The sequence below is a fragment of the Schistocerca piceifrons genome, chromosome 1 (assembly GCF_021461385.2).
Source record: "Schistocerca piceifrons isolate TAMUIC-IGC-003096 chromosome 1, iqSchPice1.1, whole genome shotgun sequence".
Classification (NCBI taxonomy): Eukaryota; Metazoa; Arthropoda; class Insecta; order Orthoptera; family Acrididae; genus Schistocerca; species Schistocerca piceifrons.
In genome coordinates this window covers 567,453,495-567,469,016 of record NC_060138.1, presented here as the reverse complement: position 1 = coordinate 567,469,016, position 15,522 = coordinate 567,453,495, and the positions used below count along the sequence as shown (strand labels likewise).

The 15,522-nt window shown below is 42.2% G+C and overlaps 1 pseudogene; it reads right to left on the bottom strand.

Annotated features, from left to right (window-relative positions):
• Positions 1-377: 377 nt before the first annotated feature.
• On the bottom strand, positions 378-495 carry LOC124728237 (annotated as a pseudogene).
• Positions 496-15,522: the final 15,027 nt, after the last annotated feature.

The window sequence follows — 15,522 nt, the reverse complement described above, 5'->3', positions numbered from 1 at the left end:
TCATCACAAATAGCTATAAATCACTGCGTTACAAATATCTGTGTTGATAAACGTTAGCTAACTCAAACAGAACATCAACGAATACATTTTAATGATTACATGTTAATCCGAAACGCTTTCAGCAGTTCCAGTCGGATAAATATTTCGTAATAATTAAAAACTAAACTAAACTCCTCCCGAACAGACCATGAAGGTCCAACGGTACCGACCGGCCGCCGTGTCATCCTCAGCCCACAGCCGTCACTGGATGAGGATATGAAGGGCATGTGGTCAGCACACCGCTCTCCCGGCCGTATGTGAGTGTCCGACACCGGAGCCGCTACTTCTCAATCAAGTAACTCCTCAGTTTGCCTCACAAGGGCTGAGTGCACCCCACTTGCCAACAGCGCTAGGGAGACCGGATGGTCGCCCATCCAAGCGCTAGCCCAGCCCGGCAGCGCTTAACTTCGGTGATCTGACGGGAACCGGTGTTACCATTGCGGCAAGGCTGTTGGCATTTCGTAATAAATACATTACACAAATTTATATAAGAAGGTTAGAGGACACTGAACATGTTTTGCAATAATCAATCATAACCTAAAGAGTATATAAGCTGTTTTCATCCCCTTTGTCACATATGAGCACTATTTTTTCTAAATTTTGTTTCAGAAGGAGTTGACTAACGTTTACTACAAGCAATTTCCATTTCTATTTATATGTACATATGTCATTTTATATTCTGACATGAACTAAAGCACTGCGTCTCTAGGTTCAACTAGAACCGTCAGAAATAATTGCTTCAGTCACTTTGCATCTGGTACTTGAAAGTCTATTACAGCAAATTATGCAATGGAGGTCTCCTCATACTAACATAAATCAGCGAATAACACATCGGCAATTACTTTTCAAATGTTGTTCTGTTTGACCAAGGATAAGCAACGTAGATAACTGTTAGCAGTCATCAAATGATGCAATAATTTTTATTTTACCACTTTGTATTCCTCTCATGATATAAGTATGCAAATGATCAATTTTTATGCACAAGACTCTGCTGTATCCATGTCCACGTCCATCATATCGGCTGTATGTACGAGAGTAATATTAAATACAGCGAAAATGATGGACAAGTCTCAACTAAAGTCTTATGATTTACATCGTGGTACGGGTTTAACATCCCACTACGGAGAGGATAAAATTGCGTCGGCTTATCTTCTTTCTCTCGCCGACCAAATCGTGGGGATGAAAGTTCATCTCAGTGCTGGGTTGTAACTGGTTTCCTCCCGCTCGAAAACTTGTGCGTTATCGCGAGTCACCAATCTCCGTTACGGGGACGGATGCGTCTTGGGAAAACAAAGAGGTAACATCAATCCTATACATAGCGAAGGGAGACAATAGAATGGCTGCAATACAATTTCTACTGCAGAAATAAAAAAGAAAGGAAAATAAATGACTGCCCGAAGAACGGCTGTCGTGAAGTATAGCAGTCATATACTATCTATAGAGATTGGTTACATGGGGCAACTGCTGTCTATGACTTCATTGGGACAAGTTGGTTGAGACTTTGGCGGAGACTGTATTGTAACAATATTACTCTTCATACTGTGTCCTATAATTCCTCCATAGTGACTTCCGATTATTTGTTTTTAGAGCAGTTCCACGTGAGTTTCCTTAATTTTAAACGGAAAATCAGTTTCTCCATTCTGTGTTTCAATACACTTTAACTGGGACGCATGAAATAACGATCCATTTTATATGACAGTAATTTTGAATGGACTCCAAGAGAATAGTTTGCAAGCTCCGCACATGCATAACACTACATTCCACTCACAGTTTTCTCACATGACATCCTGAAAGTCGTGGATCAACACAGTCAGGTATAAGTACTTTTTAATTTCCGATAATATTTGACTCAGTACCACAACTACACTTATCAGCAGAAGTATGAGCATATGGCGCATCAAGCGAAATTTGTGATGCGATGAATGATTCCTTGGTATGGAGGGAGCAGTATGTTATCTCAGTTAGAGAGCCATCGACAGATATAGAAGTAACTTCGGGCATAGGGATTTAATCGGGACCCTTGCTGTTCATGTTGTATATTAATGACATAGCATACAATATTAACAATTTTCTTAGACTTTTCGCTGATATGCAGTTATCTATAATGAAATATTGTAAGAAAAAAATTTGCACAACTTGCAGTCGGATCTTGATAAGATTTCAATGTGGTGTGAAGTTGGCAACTTGTTTTAAATGTTCAGAAATGTAAAATTGTGCATTTCACTAACTACAAAAACATAATATCATCTGACTACGACGTGAACAAGTCATAACTGGGATCGGCCAACTCATAAAAATACGTGGGTGTAACAGTTTGTAGGGACATGAAATGGAACGATCATGTGGGCTCAGTAGTGGGTAAAGCAGGTAGCAGGCTAAAAATCAAATGGCTCTGAGCACTATGGGACTTAACATCGATGGTCATCAGTCCCCTAGAACTTAGAACTACTTAAACCTAACTAACCTAAGGACAACACACAACACCCAGCCATCACGAGGCAGAGAAAATCCCTGACCCCGCCGGGAATCGAACCCGGGAACCCGGGCGTGGGAAGCGAGAACGCTACCGCACGACCACGAGATGCGGGCCAGGTAGCAGGCTTCGGTTTATTTGTAGAATACTAGGGAAATGGAATCAGTCCACAAAGGAGATTGTTACCTTTGTAACAGTTTACTCCTGTGTCCCAGCCTAGAATATTGCTAAGTATGTGGGAAGTGTACCAATGGGACTAATGGAGCATATTGAACGTAGGCCAAGAATGGCAGCACGAATACTCAAACCGTTTCGAGAAAGTATACTTACATGGCTTCTAGAAACAGAGTTAAATAATCAATCTGGGAATGTACTACAATGTCCTGCGTGTCACTCCCGGGACGGATAGTAAGGGCAAAATTAGTTTAACTATGGTGCGCACTGAGGCATTTAAAGAGTCATTCTTCCCGAGTGGGTAAGGGCCCTGACTAGTGCAATGAGAAGTATCCTCTGCCACGCTGTTCACAGTAGTTTACAGATTATGGATATATAGGGTGACTATAATTAAATTTTCAAAACGCTGCAGAAATAACACCACTCGTCATAATGGCGACAAATTGCAACGGAATATTTTCGGAGAAGGGAGAAAACCTATGGCAGAAGAAAAAAAAGCGTGAAAATTCATCAATAGATGGGTCTGTATGAGTCAGAATACATAAATGGAAACACCTGTCATGCGCACGACCCATAGATGTTGGTATAAACACGCCGGGTGCACGGCTTTTCCTCCTTTCGCGTCTGTGACGTTCGCCATAACTGTCTCAATGCAGGATCGCGCTCTGCTTGTGAAGCTGTATTACAAGAATGATGACTGTGCACATGTCGCTCTGCACAAGTTCCGGATACTGAACGGTTTGAAGAAAGGTGTTGGTCCGATGACTGCCTTGGGTCTGGAGAAAATGATTGGAAATTCGAAAAGTCGGGTTCTTTTGGTGTGCAACCTGGTTGAGGGAGGAAACGAATTGATTAGACGTCAGTGGAAGCAGTGGCCACAGCAATGCAGGAGGAGACGAGTGATAGTGTGCAAACGTGTAGAGCACAGACAATTGCCCGAACATTGGACATACCGGTGAGCACAATGTGTAAATTCCTACAAAACATCCTTCTTTGCTATTAATTCAGAATTACCCACGTGCACGAGTTGCTTCCTGTCGACCTGCCAGCAAGAGAGACCTTTGTTTGAGAATTTCTTGCTCATATCCTATCTGACAGGGTGTGTCAGTACATCGATGCACAGAATTGTCGAATATGGGAAACCAATCTGAAAAGGTCACTGTGTGGTGCGGATTTACGGCATTATTTATAACAGGGCCATATTTTTTTTCGAAGAGACAGGTGCTTCCGGTCGTGTTACCTGTACCGTCACTGGTAACCGCTGTGAGTGTCTTTTGCGCAGCCACGTCTTTCCAGCTCTCCAACAGCATGGCTGTGTGGATGGGATAATTTTTATGCAAGATGGCGTACCTGCGCACATTGCAAATACAGTTAAGCAGCTGCTGAAGCGCCATTTCGGAAATGCTGGAATTATCAGCCGCAATTCCCTACAGGCTGATCGTCCCAATCACCTCATCTTAATCCGTCTGACTTCTGGCTGTGGGGCTATCCGTTCCGATTCCAAACTTAGCTGCATTGAAGGCAAGCACTGCGCAGCGCACTCTGAACGTGACCACAAAAACGCAGTTGTTGAACGTGCTGATTCTCGATTTCAACATGTTGCAAAAAACGGTGGATAGCATACTGAACATGTTTTGCGCCTGTCACGAGAAAATTAATATTCCGATTTGATTATGATTGATGTTTTTATGTGGTTTTTGGCCTCAGGACAGTTAAAAACCGACGTGGTATATGGTTTATGTGCAGTTTTTGACCTCAGGACAATTAAAAACCGATGTGAGTGATGCTTTTGATGCGGGTTTTGACCTCAGGACAATTAGATACCGATTTTTCTCATCCGGTGTGATATGACCTTGCCGTGGTGAATGGGCTTACTGAACTAATAGTATCACACCTGTACAATGAGCAGTACAGTTTGTTTAACGTCAAACGTACACCTTAGGCATTGTTGAATTCATTTGTCGTTTGTAGTCGACCGCTATTATGATGCTTACAGCGCCATCGATTGCCAAATTTTGTAACTATTTATTTTTCTTCTTCCATACGTTTTCTCCCTTCTCCGATAATATTCCGTTACACTTTGACGTCATTCTCACCAGTGGTGTTATTTCTACAGCGGTTTCAATGTTTGACTTCAATTATAATCACCCTGTATATGTAGATATTTTCATTTGCCACGTGTTCCCAGTCATTGCAGCTGGGCTACCGAATAATAGTTTTGTATAACGGAAGGTCTACTCCGGGCTGACAGAAAAACGGATAAATAAATAATGGCTGAAAAAGTCAATTAATAAATATTAAATAACGTTAACTGATTTCTCCTTTAGTGCTTGACAGAACCTGTTAATAATGTTGAATAGGGAAGCTTCATAACCTTCTGCAGAATTATACTTATATGGTCGTGAATCCGCTTTATGTTTCTTAGGCCATCTTCAGGTGACAACTGAATGTCACAAACACAGGTAAAACGACGTGCGACTCACGCCGTTATCGTTTACACAGAAGATACAAAAATCATGACATGAAGACATCCTGACGACGGATGAGAAAGTCATCTTACTGCTTTATTCTTGGCTATACTGGGAGCCTATGACTCTATTGACATTTTGTTACGTTTACAGAAGTTAGATCTCTTAGGTGTCCTACACATTTGTCTTCAAAATTATTGATACCGTAACACCGTTTACACTAGAAAGCAAGACAAAAGTTTATGCGGATCCTTCTCAGTGTGGAAAGGAATACCTCTAGAAGCTATTCCACGAGTTTCCTTTTGTATGTCAAATTTCTAGCAAATCTGGAAAACATATTTGGTCCTAACTATTCATGTCCTACAATACACGGATAGCGCCTGCATATACAAGTATACAGCATCTATCAACCTGCAACTGTGTTGGTCGTGGATGAATGGTCGCTGAGGAACAGTCTCAGTTTGTCACATTCAAAAGCATCTGTAGTTTTTTTTACACGGAAAAGCTGAACGTGCTCAATGAATACGATAAGCCTGGGGATTTCTAGAGTTAATGTACGAACATCAGCAAAGGCATTGGGACTTCGTCTGGATAACAGACTATTCTGGACTTAACACGTTTGGTTATACTGTTATGAAAAGAGAAAAATCTCTGAATGTTTTAAGTGCTATTAGTCGTTTGTGGTGCGAAGCCCAACCAGATACCCTCATCATCTTCCACTATGAGCCACTACACTCTGTAATGGACTACGGAAGTTTTATATTTCGAACGCCCCACAATACGTACAACAAAAACTAAATGTATTTCAGACCAGCATGAAAAATGCTCCTATCATAGCACTAAAAAGGCGAATGTGTGCTGGACAAAGTTGGGGAAGTAAAATAAAGGAGCAACAAAACTATTATCAGCTGTAAAAACCAGTTCTTTTAATTATATCCAAATGCAGAGCTGAAAATGGAACGCATTTCTACGAAAGACAATATCATGTGCAAGTACACGGTTTTTCGCACGTAAAACGCGAACTATGAAAGGTTTTTGTAAGCGCTTCTTACAATTACCTTAAGAATACATATTTTATTTTTATAGTTTCTGCATTTGTGATCAGCGTAAAATGGAATTTGACTTGCATTTTATGTACAACTTTAGACCGCTATATTGTGGCAACGGGTAAAGATTTCTCAAAACAACAAGACATCTATTATTTGCCTGTATTTGTCTACCTTCCTACAAAATTTGAATCGATTCGCATAAGCCTGACACATAGATGTGGGTGGGTAAAAAAACCGTCGTAAAAAAGTGTTTTTTGCACGTAAAATCTGAATAAAGCTATATTTTTTAAAACGAGTTTCAAATTTTATCGTAAAAATGCATTTTTTATTTGATTCACATTAAGCCGTTTCCGCACATTCAATTCACGTTAGAACGACGCTTAAGTGCTAGTTTTAGCTCTACTTCAAACCACAATATCTCGACAACGGATAAATATTATTGGATAAATAATTCAACTGTATGAAAAACTGTAAAATATTTACAAACTACGCCGTGCACACGATTTATTCGGCATGTAAACGCCACAACAGATATTAGGATTTAGGTCATGACATGTTCGATATGCCTTCCTTCCTTGGCGAAGATATGGCGCAGAGGAATATTCTGCAAGACCCGCTGAAGTGTCGGAACATCGATGCTGTCGATGACCTCCTGAATGGCTGTTTTCAGCTCAGCAATGGTTTTAGGGTTATTACTGTACACCTTGTGTTTAATATAGCCCTACAAAAAGGAGTCGCATGTGTTCAGATCCGGATAATATGACGGCTAATTGAGGCCGATGCCAGTGGCCTCTGGGTACCTCAGACCCAGAATGTGATCCTCAAAGTGAACCTCCAGAACATCAAACACTCTCCTGCTTCGTTGGCATCGAGATTCGTCTTGAATAAACCATATCTTGTCAAAATCAGGGTCACTTTGGATAATAGTGATGAAATCATCTTCCAAAACCTTCACGCACCGTTCGGTAGTCATCCGACATCAACGAATATCGCTCCGATTATTCCGTGGCTGGACATTCCACACCACACAGTCACCCGCTGAGGGTGAAGAAACTTCTCGATCGTGAAATGCTGATTCTCAGTCCCCCAAATGTGCCAATTTTACTTATTGACGAACCCATCCAAATGAAAGTGGGTTTCGTCGCTAAATTCGCGTGTGCATGTGGTTACTAATTTCCACCATGCCCCGTGCCAAGTGTGCAGTTAAAACGTCCTAAAGCAAACCGTTGAGAAGTTATGACGATTTTATTTCATATTGTTCAGTAATTGTTACCCTGTATCTACTTTCTTGCAAAGTTTGAACCCCTTCGTACAAGTTTAAAGTATAGAATAAGGTGTTTTTTACATGTAAAATCCAAACGAGGCAAGATTTTTTTCAAACGGTTGGAAGTAATTGTACGCCAAGGTCCGATATGCGGGTGGAACGAATTTCACTCCAGTCCGGAGTTACTGACTGTTTTTGTACGCAAAATCTGAACGGTGCACATACAAATACTGCCGTTTTAATTTCAGACTGATTAAAATCTTTTGCAAAGGAATTAAACGATTCGCACAATTTCCCTGGGTGCCAGCTCCATTTCGTCGTTCAAACCTTGCTTAATGTAACAGAACATAGCTACAGTATGACATCGAATGGCCATGCAAATGGGCGCTGGTCGCAGTTAAACCAAAAACGTTTTATCCCATGTTCCTAGCTCAAATAGAAACCGAGCACCGAGACCCATCCAAACCATCATTCTGCACGAGGCTTTTTCAAACATACAATCCATTCTGCACGCTGCTTTTTCATACATACACTGACGGCAAGAAATCGCATCACCAAAAAATAATTAATGTAATGTCTAGGTAAGATATTTAACTCATTAACATTGTGAAATCACAGATTAAAGTAAGCGTATAGCAACTGTGAAATGCTAGTACATTAATGACCAATGTAATCGCTAGAATGTTGCATGCAAGCATGCCAACGTGCTTGCACTGTGTTATACAGGTGCCGGATGTCAGTTTGTGGGAAGGAGTTCCATGCCTGTAGAAGTTGGTCCGTCAATACAGGGACGGTTACTGCTGTTTGTGGAAGACGCTGGAGATGTCGTCCGATGGTTCCATGTGTACTCTATTGGAGACAGATCTCGTGATCGAGCAGGCCAAGGAATATCTCGACAGTCTGTAGAGCATGTTAATTTATAACATTGGTATTGAGGCGAGCGTTATCTTGTTGGAAAACACCCTCTAGAAAGCTGTTATGAATGGCAGCACAAAAGATCGAATCACCTGACTAACGCTCAAATTTGCAGTCAGGGTGCCTGGGATAACCACGGGAGTGTTCCCTCCGACTTACGAAATCGCACTCTGGATCATAACTCAAGGTACAGGTGCAGAGTGTCTAGCACAAAGACAGTTAGTTGCAAGCCCTCAACTGACCTCCTTCTAACCAACACACAGTCATCACTGGCAACGAGGCAGAACCAGCATTCATCGGAAAACACAACAGACTTCCAACCAGCCTGTAAGCGTACTGCCATATCGCTGGCTTAATTGTGGAGGATCTTTGCGGGCAGCCGCGTCTGTAGAGAGTTGAGCGCACAACACGGAACTGATATGTTGTGTAGTGTGTAGCTCTGCATGTAAGAAGCATTATTGAAGTGTTGCTACAAATGCTATTACAGTAAAGTGATTAAATATGGAAGTAATTCAGAGGAAAGTGCGTCAAGATGTAATTTAAAAATGTGTATCCTCTCGTTGCGTGTCCCACAGCATCGATCATCGTGTTGGGTCACCAAGAATGAACTAATGTGAATCAGCAAAAATTAGTTACCATAAAAGAGTGCAACCAAGTGTCAGTGATTTGCAGCGAGCGTGAGGACGTGCGTTCGATCATCGCGTTTCCGCATTATCAACAATCAGCCGCGCCGCGTCGGTTACGCGCAGGCTCGTACAAGTGAGAACAGTGTTATATCATTACAGGGCTATTACAAATGATTGAAGCGATTTAATAAATTCACTGTAGCTCCATTCATTGACATATGGTCACGACACACTACAGATACGTAGAAAAATTCATAAAGTTTTGTTCGGCTGAAGCCGCACTTCAGGTTTCTGCCGCCAGAGCGCTCGAGAGCGCAGTGAGACAAAATGGCGACAGGAGCCAAGAAAGCGTATGTCGTGCTTGAAATGCACTCACATCAGTCAGTCATAACAGTGCAACGACACTTCAGGACGAAGTTCAACAAAGATCCACCAACTGCTAACTCCATTCGGCGATGGTATGCGCAGTTTAAAGCTTCTGGATGCCTCTGTAAGGGGAAATCAACGGGTCGGCCTGCAGTGAGCGAAGAAACGGTTGAACGCGTGCGGGCAAGTTTCACGCGTGGCCCGCGGAAATTGGCACATGCTACAACTGGAGACCGACAGCACCGACTTCATCTTTCAACAGGATGGTGCTCCACCGCACTTCCATCATGATGTTTGGCATTTCTTAAACAGGAGATTGGAAAACCGATGGATCGATCGTGGTGGAGATCATGACCAGCAATTCATGTCATGGCCTTCACGCTCTCCCGACTTAACCCCATGCGATTTCTTTCTGTGGGGTTATGTGAAAGATTCAGTGTTTAAACCTCCTCTACCAAGAAACGTGCCAGAACTGCGAGCTCGCATCAACGATGCTTTCGAACTCATTGATGGGGACACGCTGCGCCGAGTGTGGGAGGAACTTGATTATCGGCTTGATGTCTGCCGAATCACTAAAGGGGCACATATCGAACATTTGTGAATGCCTAAAAAAACTTTTTGAGTTTTTGTATGTGTGTGCAAAGCATTGTGAAAATATCTCAAATAATAAAGTTATTGTAGAGCTGTGAAATCGCTTCAATCATTTGTAATAACCCTGTACTAGTGACAAGGAGGACTATTACCATTACCTATAACGAGCGTAAGAACTTTCGTTCGATCATTCGGCTTCCGCACCATCAACAATCACCCGCGTCGTTTCATTTACGCGTACGCTCGTCCAAATGATCTTTTAGACTGTTAATCATCAAGATTGTTAATTGGGATAAACATTTACGATTTAAAGTGTAAACAGTGCAACTTGTGGTTTCCATATCGTCTCAGAATGTAGATGTTCATAGCAGACATAGGACAGTGTTGTGTTTTAACGTTGAGTGGCTCCCCTAAACCCGCTTGCACATTTCGAGAGATAATTTCAGGCAAGCCAACAGCAATGTGGGGAAGGACAATACGAGCGCCGCGGGATTATCAGGTACGTGGTGTGGACAGGGCGCACGGTCAAGGAACGACAACCAGTTTAAAGGTACCACCCCACCCATTTATACTCCCGGGCGTGTTACAAGCCCTCAAATGATCTCTCGCTTGACACCACAGAAGTCGCAAATGGCGGTTGTTTCGGATTAGTGGAATGCAAGGCACAGGGTGTCTGGCTCAGAGCTGTTCTTGAAGTAACTGATTTGTTGTAACAGTTCGTTGTGTCACTGTCGTGCCGACCGCTGCTCGAATTGCTGCTACAGATGCAGTACGATGCGCCAGAACCATACGCTGAACAGGATGGTTCTCCTTCTCAGTAGTGCCACGTGGCCGCCCGCAGTCCAGTCATCTTGTGACCATACATTCTCGTGACCACTGCTGCCAGCAGTGATGCACAGTGGCTACATTCCTGCCAAGTTTTTCTACAGTGTCGCAGAAGAAATATTCAACTTCTCACAGCCCTATTAGACGAGCTCGTTCAAACTCAGTGAGGTGCTGATAAAGGCGTCTTTGTCGTCTTAAAGGCATTCTTGACTAACATCAACTCACCACGTCCAATCTCAAGGGTAAACAACGCTCAAGACTTTTACACCGTGTATTTAAGGCTAACCTTATTTGCATCCTAATAGTGGCCCTACTAGCGCCACCTTTATATGACTGGCTCGAAACTGGAATAGGCATGACGTCTGAAATGTAGAAACACGCCTACCATCTTCCGTGTATGTACCCTAACTCCTTTTCGTCAGTGTATTTACACACCAGCGTCCAGCGGGTGGCATAAACAGCGAGCTGCAGGGGCCACTACAGCAAGCGCCAGCGCAGACATGTCGAGCGCCTGCCTGCAGCAAGGTCGCTACAAGGGATCAGTGACCTAGCGCACGTACCTTCCGTGGTGTCACATGTGCACTAATTCGCAGTTACGACAGTATCCCTCAGGCTCCACTGCATTAAGGCTGGTGCCCAGTGGTGCCCGGCCAATTTGTTGCGACGACCTCTCTGGGCAGTGTGCCGACCGCATTAGCGTTTCCTTAGTTCGGAGACTCGCCGGAAGTCGCCGTACTACAGAATCTCCGACGCCTGCTACACTGCCACATCATCTCACTACGTGAAACAGCTAACATTTATCCTCGAGCTCCGCTGGGACTTGGTTCCACAGCGTGGACACTTATGAACGTTGGTATTCGGGCAGTTGAAGTGTTGTGCTGTTAAATTTCCAATTCCTACTGAATCAAGGACACTGACTTTAACTCTTCATATTTCCGCTGTCAAGTCACCTTGTTTCTCTTTGCAGAGACCAAGACTAAATAGAAAACTTGCATTATTAACTTCAAAGCATTTCTGGTGAATTCAGAGTTGAACTTTTGGTTTATTCACTGTTGGATTTCTGCCAGTTAATCATTTATTGTCTCTCTTAACAGGACTTGAACTACGAAGCGAACTTTTATTCGTGATAGATTTTAAGACTCCCGGAAGCAGAACTTCAGTTTAGTTTCAACCCGAAATGGTTTACGAATTGTGAAGTATACTTTTTTGGGACTCGAACTACCAAGCGAACTTTTATTTGTGTTGGATTATAAGACTTCCCGAATGGCAACTTCAGTTTAGTTACAATCCGTGTTATTGCTTCCGAATTGAGAAATGTACTTTTTATGTGTTAATGGATATTGCAATAATCTTGTTATGTATTGTTTACCTAGTGCATAATTTTTGTGCCCCGATACAGACGCGGCAGCACATCAGTACCTAGGAGCAATGAAGTTATTACCAAATAAGGTCTTTCTAATAGAAACCAAGGAAATGCTTCTTGACATCCTTAGAGAATCTACGACGTTGCCAGTATAAAGTACAAATTGACAATTTGAGATCCGGAGAAATGTACGAACACACTAGCCAATACCCATCCTAGACTTATCTAAGAAATAGGCCGAAGAATGGCAAACATATGTCTAAAGCATTTGTAAATTTAGAGAAAGCTTTTGATAATGTTGACTCGACAGCAGTCTTTGAAATTTAGTATGTAGCAGGAGGAAAATATAGAGAGTGAATCGTTATTTACAACGTATGCAGAAAGCAGACTGCAGTTATAAAAGACGAAGGAAATGAAAGGGAAGCAGTGGGTGAGAAGGGCTGTAGCCTATTACTTAAGAATATGTCAACAAATCTATACACTGAGCAAGCAGTGAAGAAAACCAGGGAGACATTTATAAATGGAATTAAAGTTCACGGAGGAGAAATAAAATTTTGATATTTGCCGATGACATTGTAATTCTGTCAGAGACGGCAACGGGCTTGGAAGAGAAGTTGAATGGAATGGATAGTGACTTGAAAAGAAATAAGATGAAAATAAAAAAAAAGTTACAACAGGGGTGATGGAATGTAGTCGAATTAAATCAAGAGATGCTGAGGAACTTAGACTAGGAAATGCGACACTAAAAGTAGCAGATGAGTTTTGCTGATTACTGATGAATTAGAATGGATATAAAATGGAGACTGACAATACCAAGGAAAGAATTTCTGAAAAAGTGAAATTTGTGAACATCTGATGAAAATTTAAGTGACAGGAAGGATTGGTCCGGAGTGTAGCTTTATACAGAAGTGAAAAGTGGACGACAAGCAGTTCAGACAAGAAGAGAGTAGAAGATTTTGAAATGTTGTGCTACAGAAGAATGCTGAAGATTAATGGCTATATTGAATAACTGATGAGAGGGTAAAGAATCGAGTTAAGAAAAATAGTTATGACACAACCCTTCTAAAAGAAGGAATTAGTTGATAGGACACATTTCTGCGAATGAAGGAAGGAAGCGCGTAGGGGGTATGGGGCGAGGGGCAGTATTGTAGAGACGTAGGCTTGAATACTATAATCATGTTCAAATGGATGTAGGTTGCAGTAATTATTCAGAGATGAAAAGGTTTGCTTAGGGCAGAATAGCGTGTAGAGCTACATCAGTCCAGTCGTCGGTCTGAAGAAAACAACAACGACAATTCAGTGAAGTAAAAACGTCTAATTAATCCCAAGAAGTCGTTTTGAAATTCCAGTACATCAATCATTGACTTCAGCAGCTTTCCAGCTCTTTTTCTCTTGCAGTTCTTTCATCAGATTCGCGGTGTTTATGACGCAAGCGACCACTTCCTTGTGCGGTTTCGCTTCCCCTCTGCAGACTTTTCTTTGATGTGTTCTTCACAATAAACGGAAATATGAGACACTGGCGTTGTTGGTGGACGTAATGGCGAGTCCTCAATGTGAGAATTATCGGGTATATTTCGTAAGGGATAAAGTATGTAGGGTCTGCTGAAAGAACATGAACAGTCGTGTTGTCGGAGGAATGTCTCTCTATTACAGAAGTAACTATGCTCGTGAACCATACAGAGCGGTTCTGCAATGAAAAATACGTCATTAAATGGTTGCCGATGTTTGGGAACTAATCCCAGAGACTGCAGTGTTTTCAAACTGAATTCCGTGGAACACTGGTATTCTGCGCGAAGGGAATAAGTGCTCCGCAAAAAAATTATTAATAACATTTTTACGGCATTTTGGCGATACTAATTTAAAGGGTATAAATTTCATAACCGAGAGCTATTGGTGCCATAAATCGTGATATGTGTTTGATTACCAATAACATTAGGCACATCTTTCAGTCTATATTCTTTATGAAAATAGCTTCTACCGTGCTGCCGCCTTTAACTTCGTTTATTCCTCTTAGCAATAATGGTCAGTATAAATTGGAAATCATCATGTTCCGGCTCGTGTTTGTGCAGTTGACAGGTTGGCGTCGTGTATTCGGATTGTGACCTCTCGTTTTCTTAGTGCGTTCACTGGCGCCACTACGATTGCTCGCTTTGTCTGTCCGTGAGTGGCAGTACTGTGGTACTGTCTTTGGAGCGGCCTCTAGTACTTCCGGGTCGTCGTGTGCCGGGAGTTTGGGTGGGACGGAGGATCAGTGAGGTCCGCACAGCCTCAGGACTCGCCGGGACAGCTAGCAATACGTGCACTACCCGATGAAAGGATGTGGTCGCGAGAGTGCACGATTGTTAAATCCGAGTAGTGAAATCGCCACCATTGTGTGTGTGTCCGTCCTCCGAAGTGACCCCATGGTAACAAGCTATTAGTTGGCGATTAGTACTGGAACGTTTACCTTGCCTTACTTGATCAAGCTCGACCGTTGGTTGGTCGTTCGGTCGGTCGTCTCAACGGACGACGTGAATTTGGTCTTCCGACGGTTTCTGGGTTCTTTGTGCATGTGTCGACTTGTAATTCGTCCTTGTTGCTCCACAGTGACTGGTTTAGTATTGTTTGAGTTTTTTTGGAATTGTTTTTGCGGATCCGTGTGTACCTTGTGTGTTTTTGAATGAGAAGTCATTTTAAAGCTGTCTGCGTACTGGATTCGTGGAGGCAACTTGTTCTGATTACCTCGGATTATTCTTGCGTTTCAACATATTCTCTTGTATAATATTTGTCGTTTTACGATGTCAAGATTGTTGTCCGCCCGTCTGCCTGGCATGGGTTATTCCATCGTGTACTGGGCTTCCGACGTTAGGTAGATTTTGAGAGAGTGTTGGTCTTGCATTTAACTGTGACTGGTTTGAGTTGCCATCCTGTTAAGTGAGTATAACACTGGGCTACCTGTCTCACCTTACTTATGTTTGAGGAACTTTCCCAGGTCGATCCTTAGACTACTGTCTGTTGATCACTCAATGCTTTATTTGGTCTGATTGTGTTCATTGTTTAAAAAATAATATTTTGTTTAAATTATTCCTATTGCTTGTGGCCTGCAGCCGACAAATAATTTGAATTCTTCTTAATAAGACCTTCAGCCGTCAGTGTAGCTCGCGTTACAGTCAGTTATTTTATTTGCTTGTTTTAAAAATTATTTTGATGTTTTTAACATGTAATTGTCTTCCTCATTTGTAATTCAGGCCTTCCGCTGTTAATCGTTCTGGAATATTGCTTTTGGCCTTCAGCCGACAAATAATTTGAATTCTTTCGTAATCAGGCCTTCAGCAGTCAGTGTAGCTTGTGCTCAGTCAATTTTTTTGAAATGATTGTTTTAAAAGAATT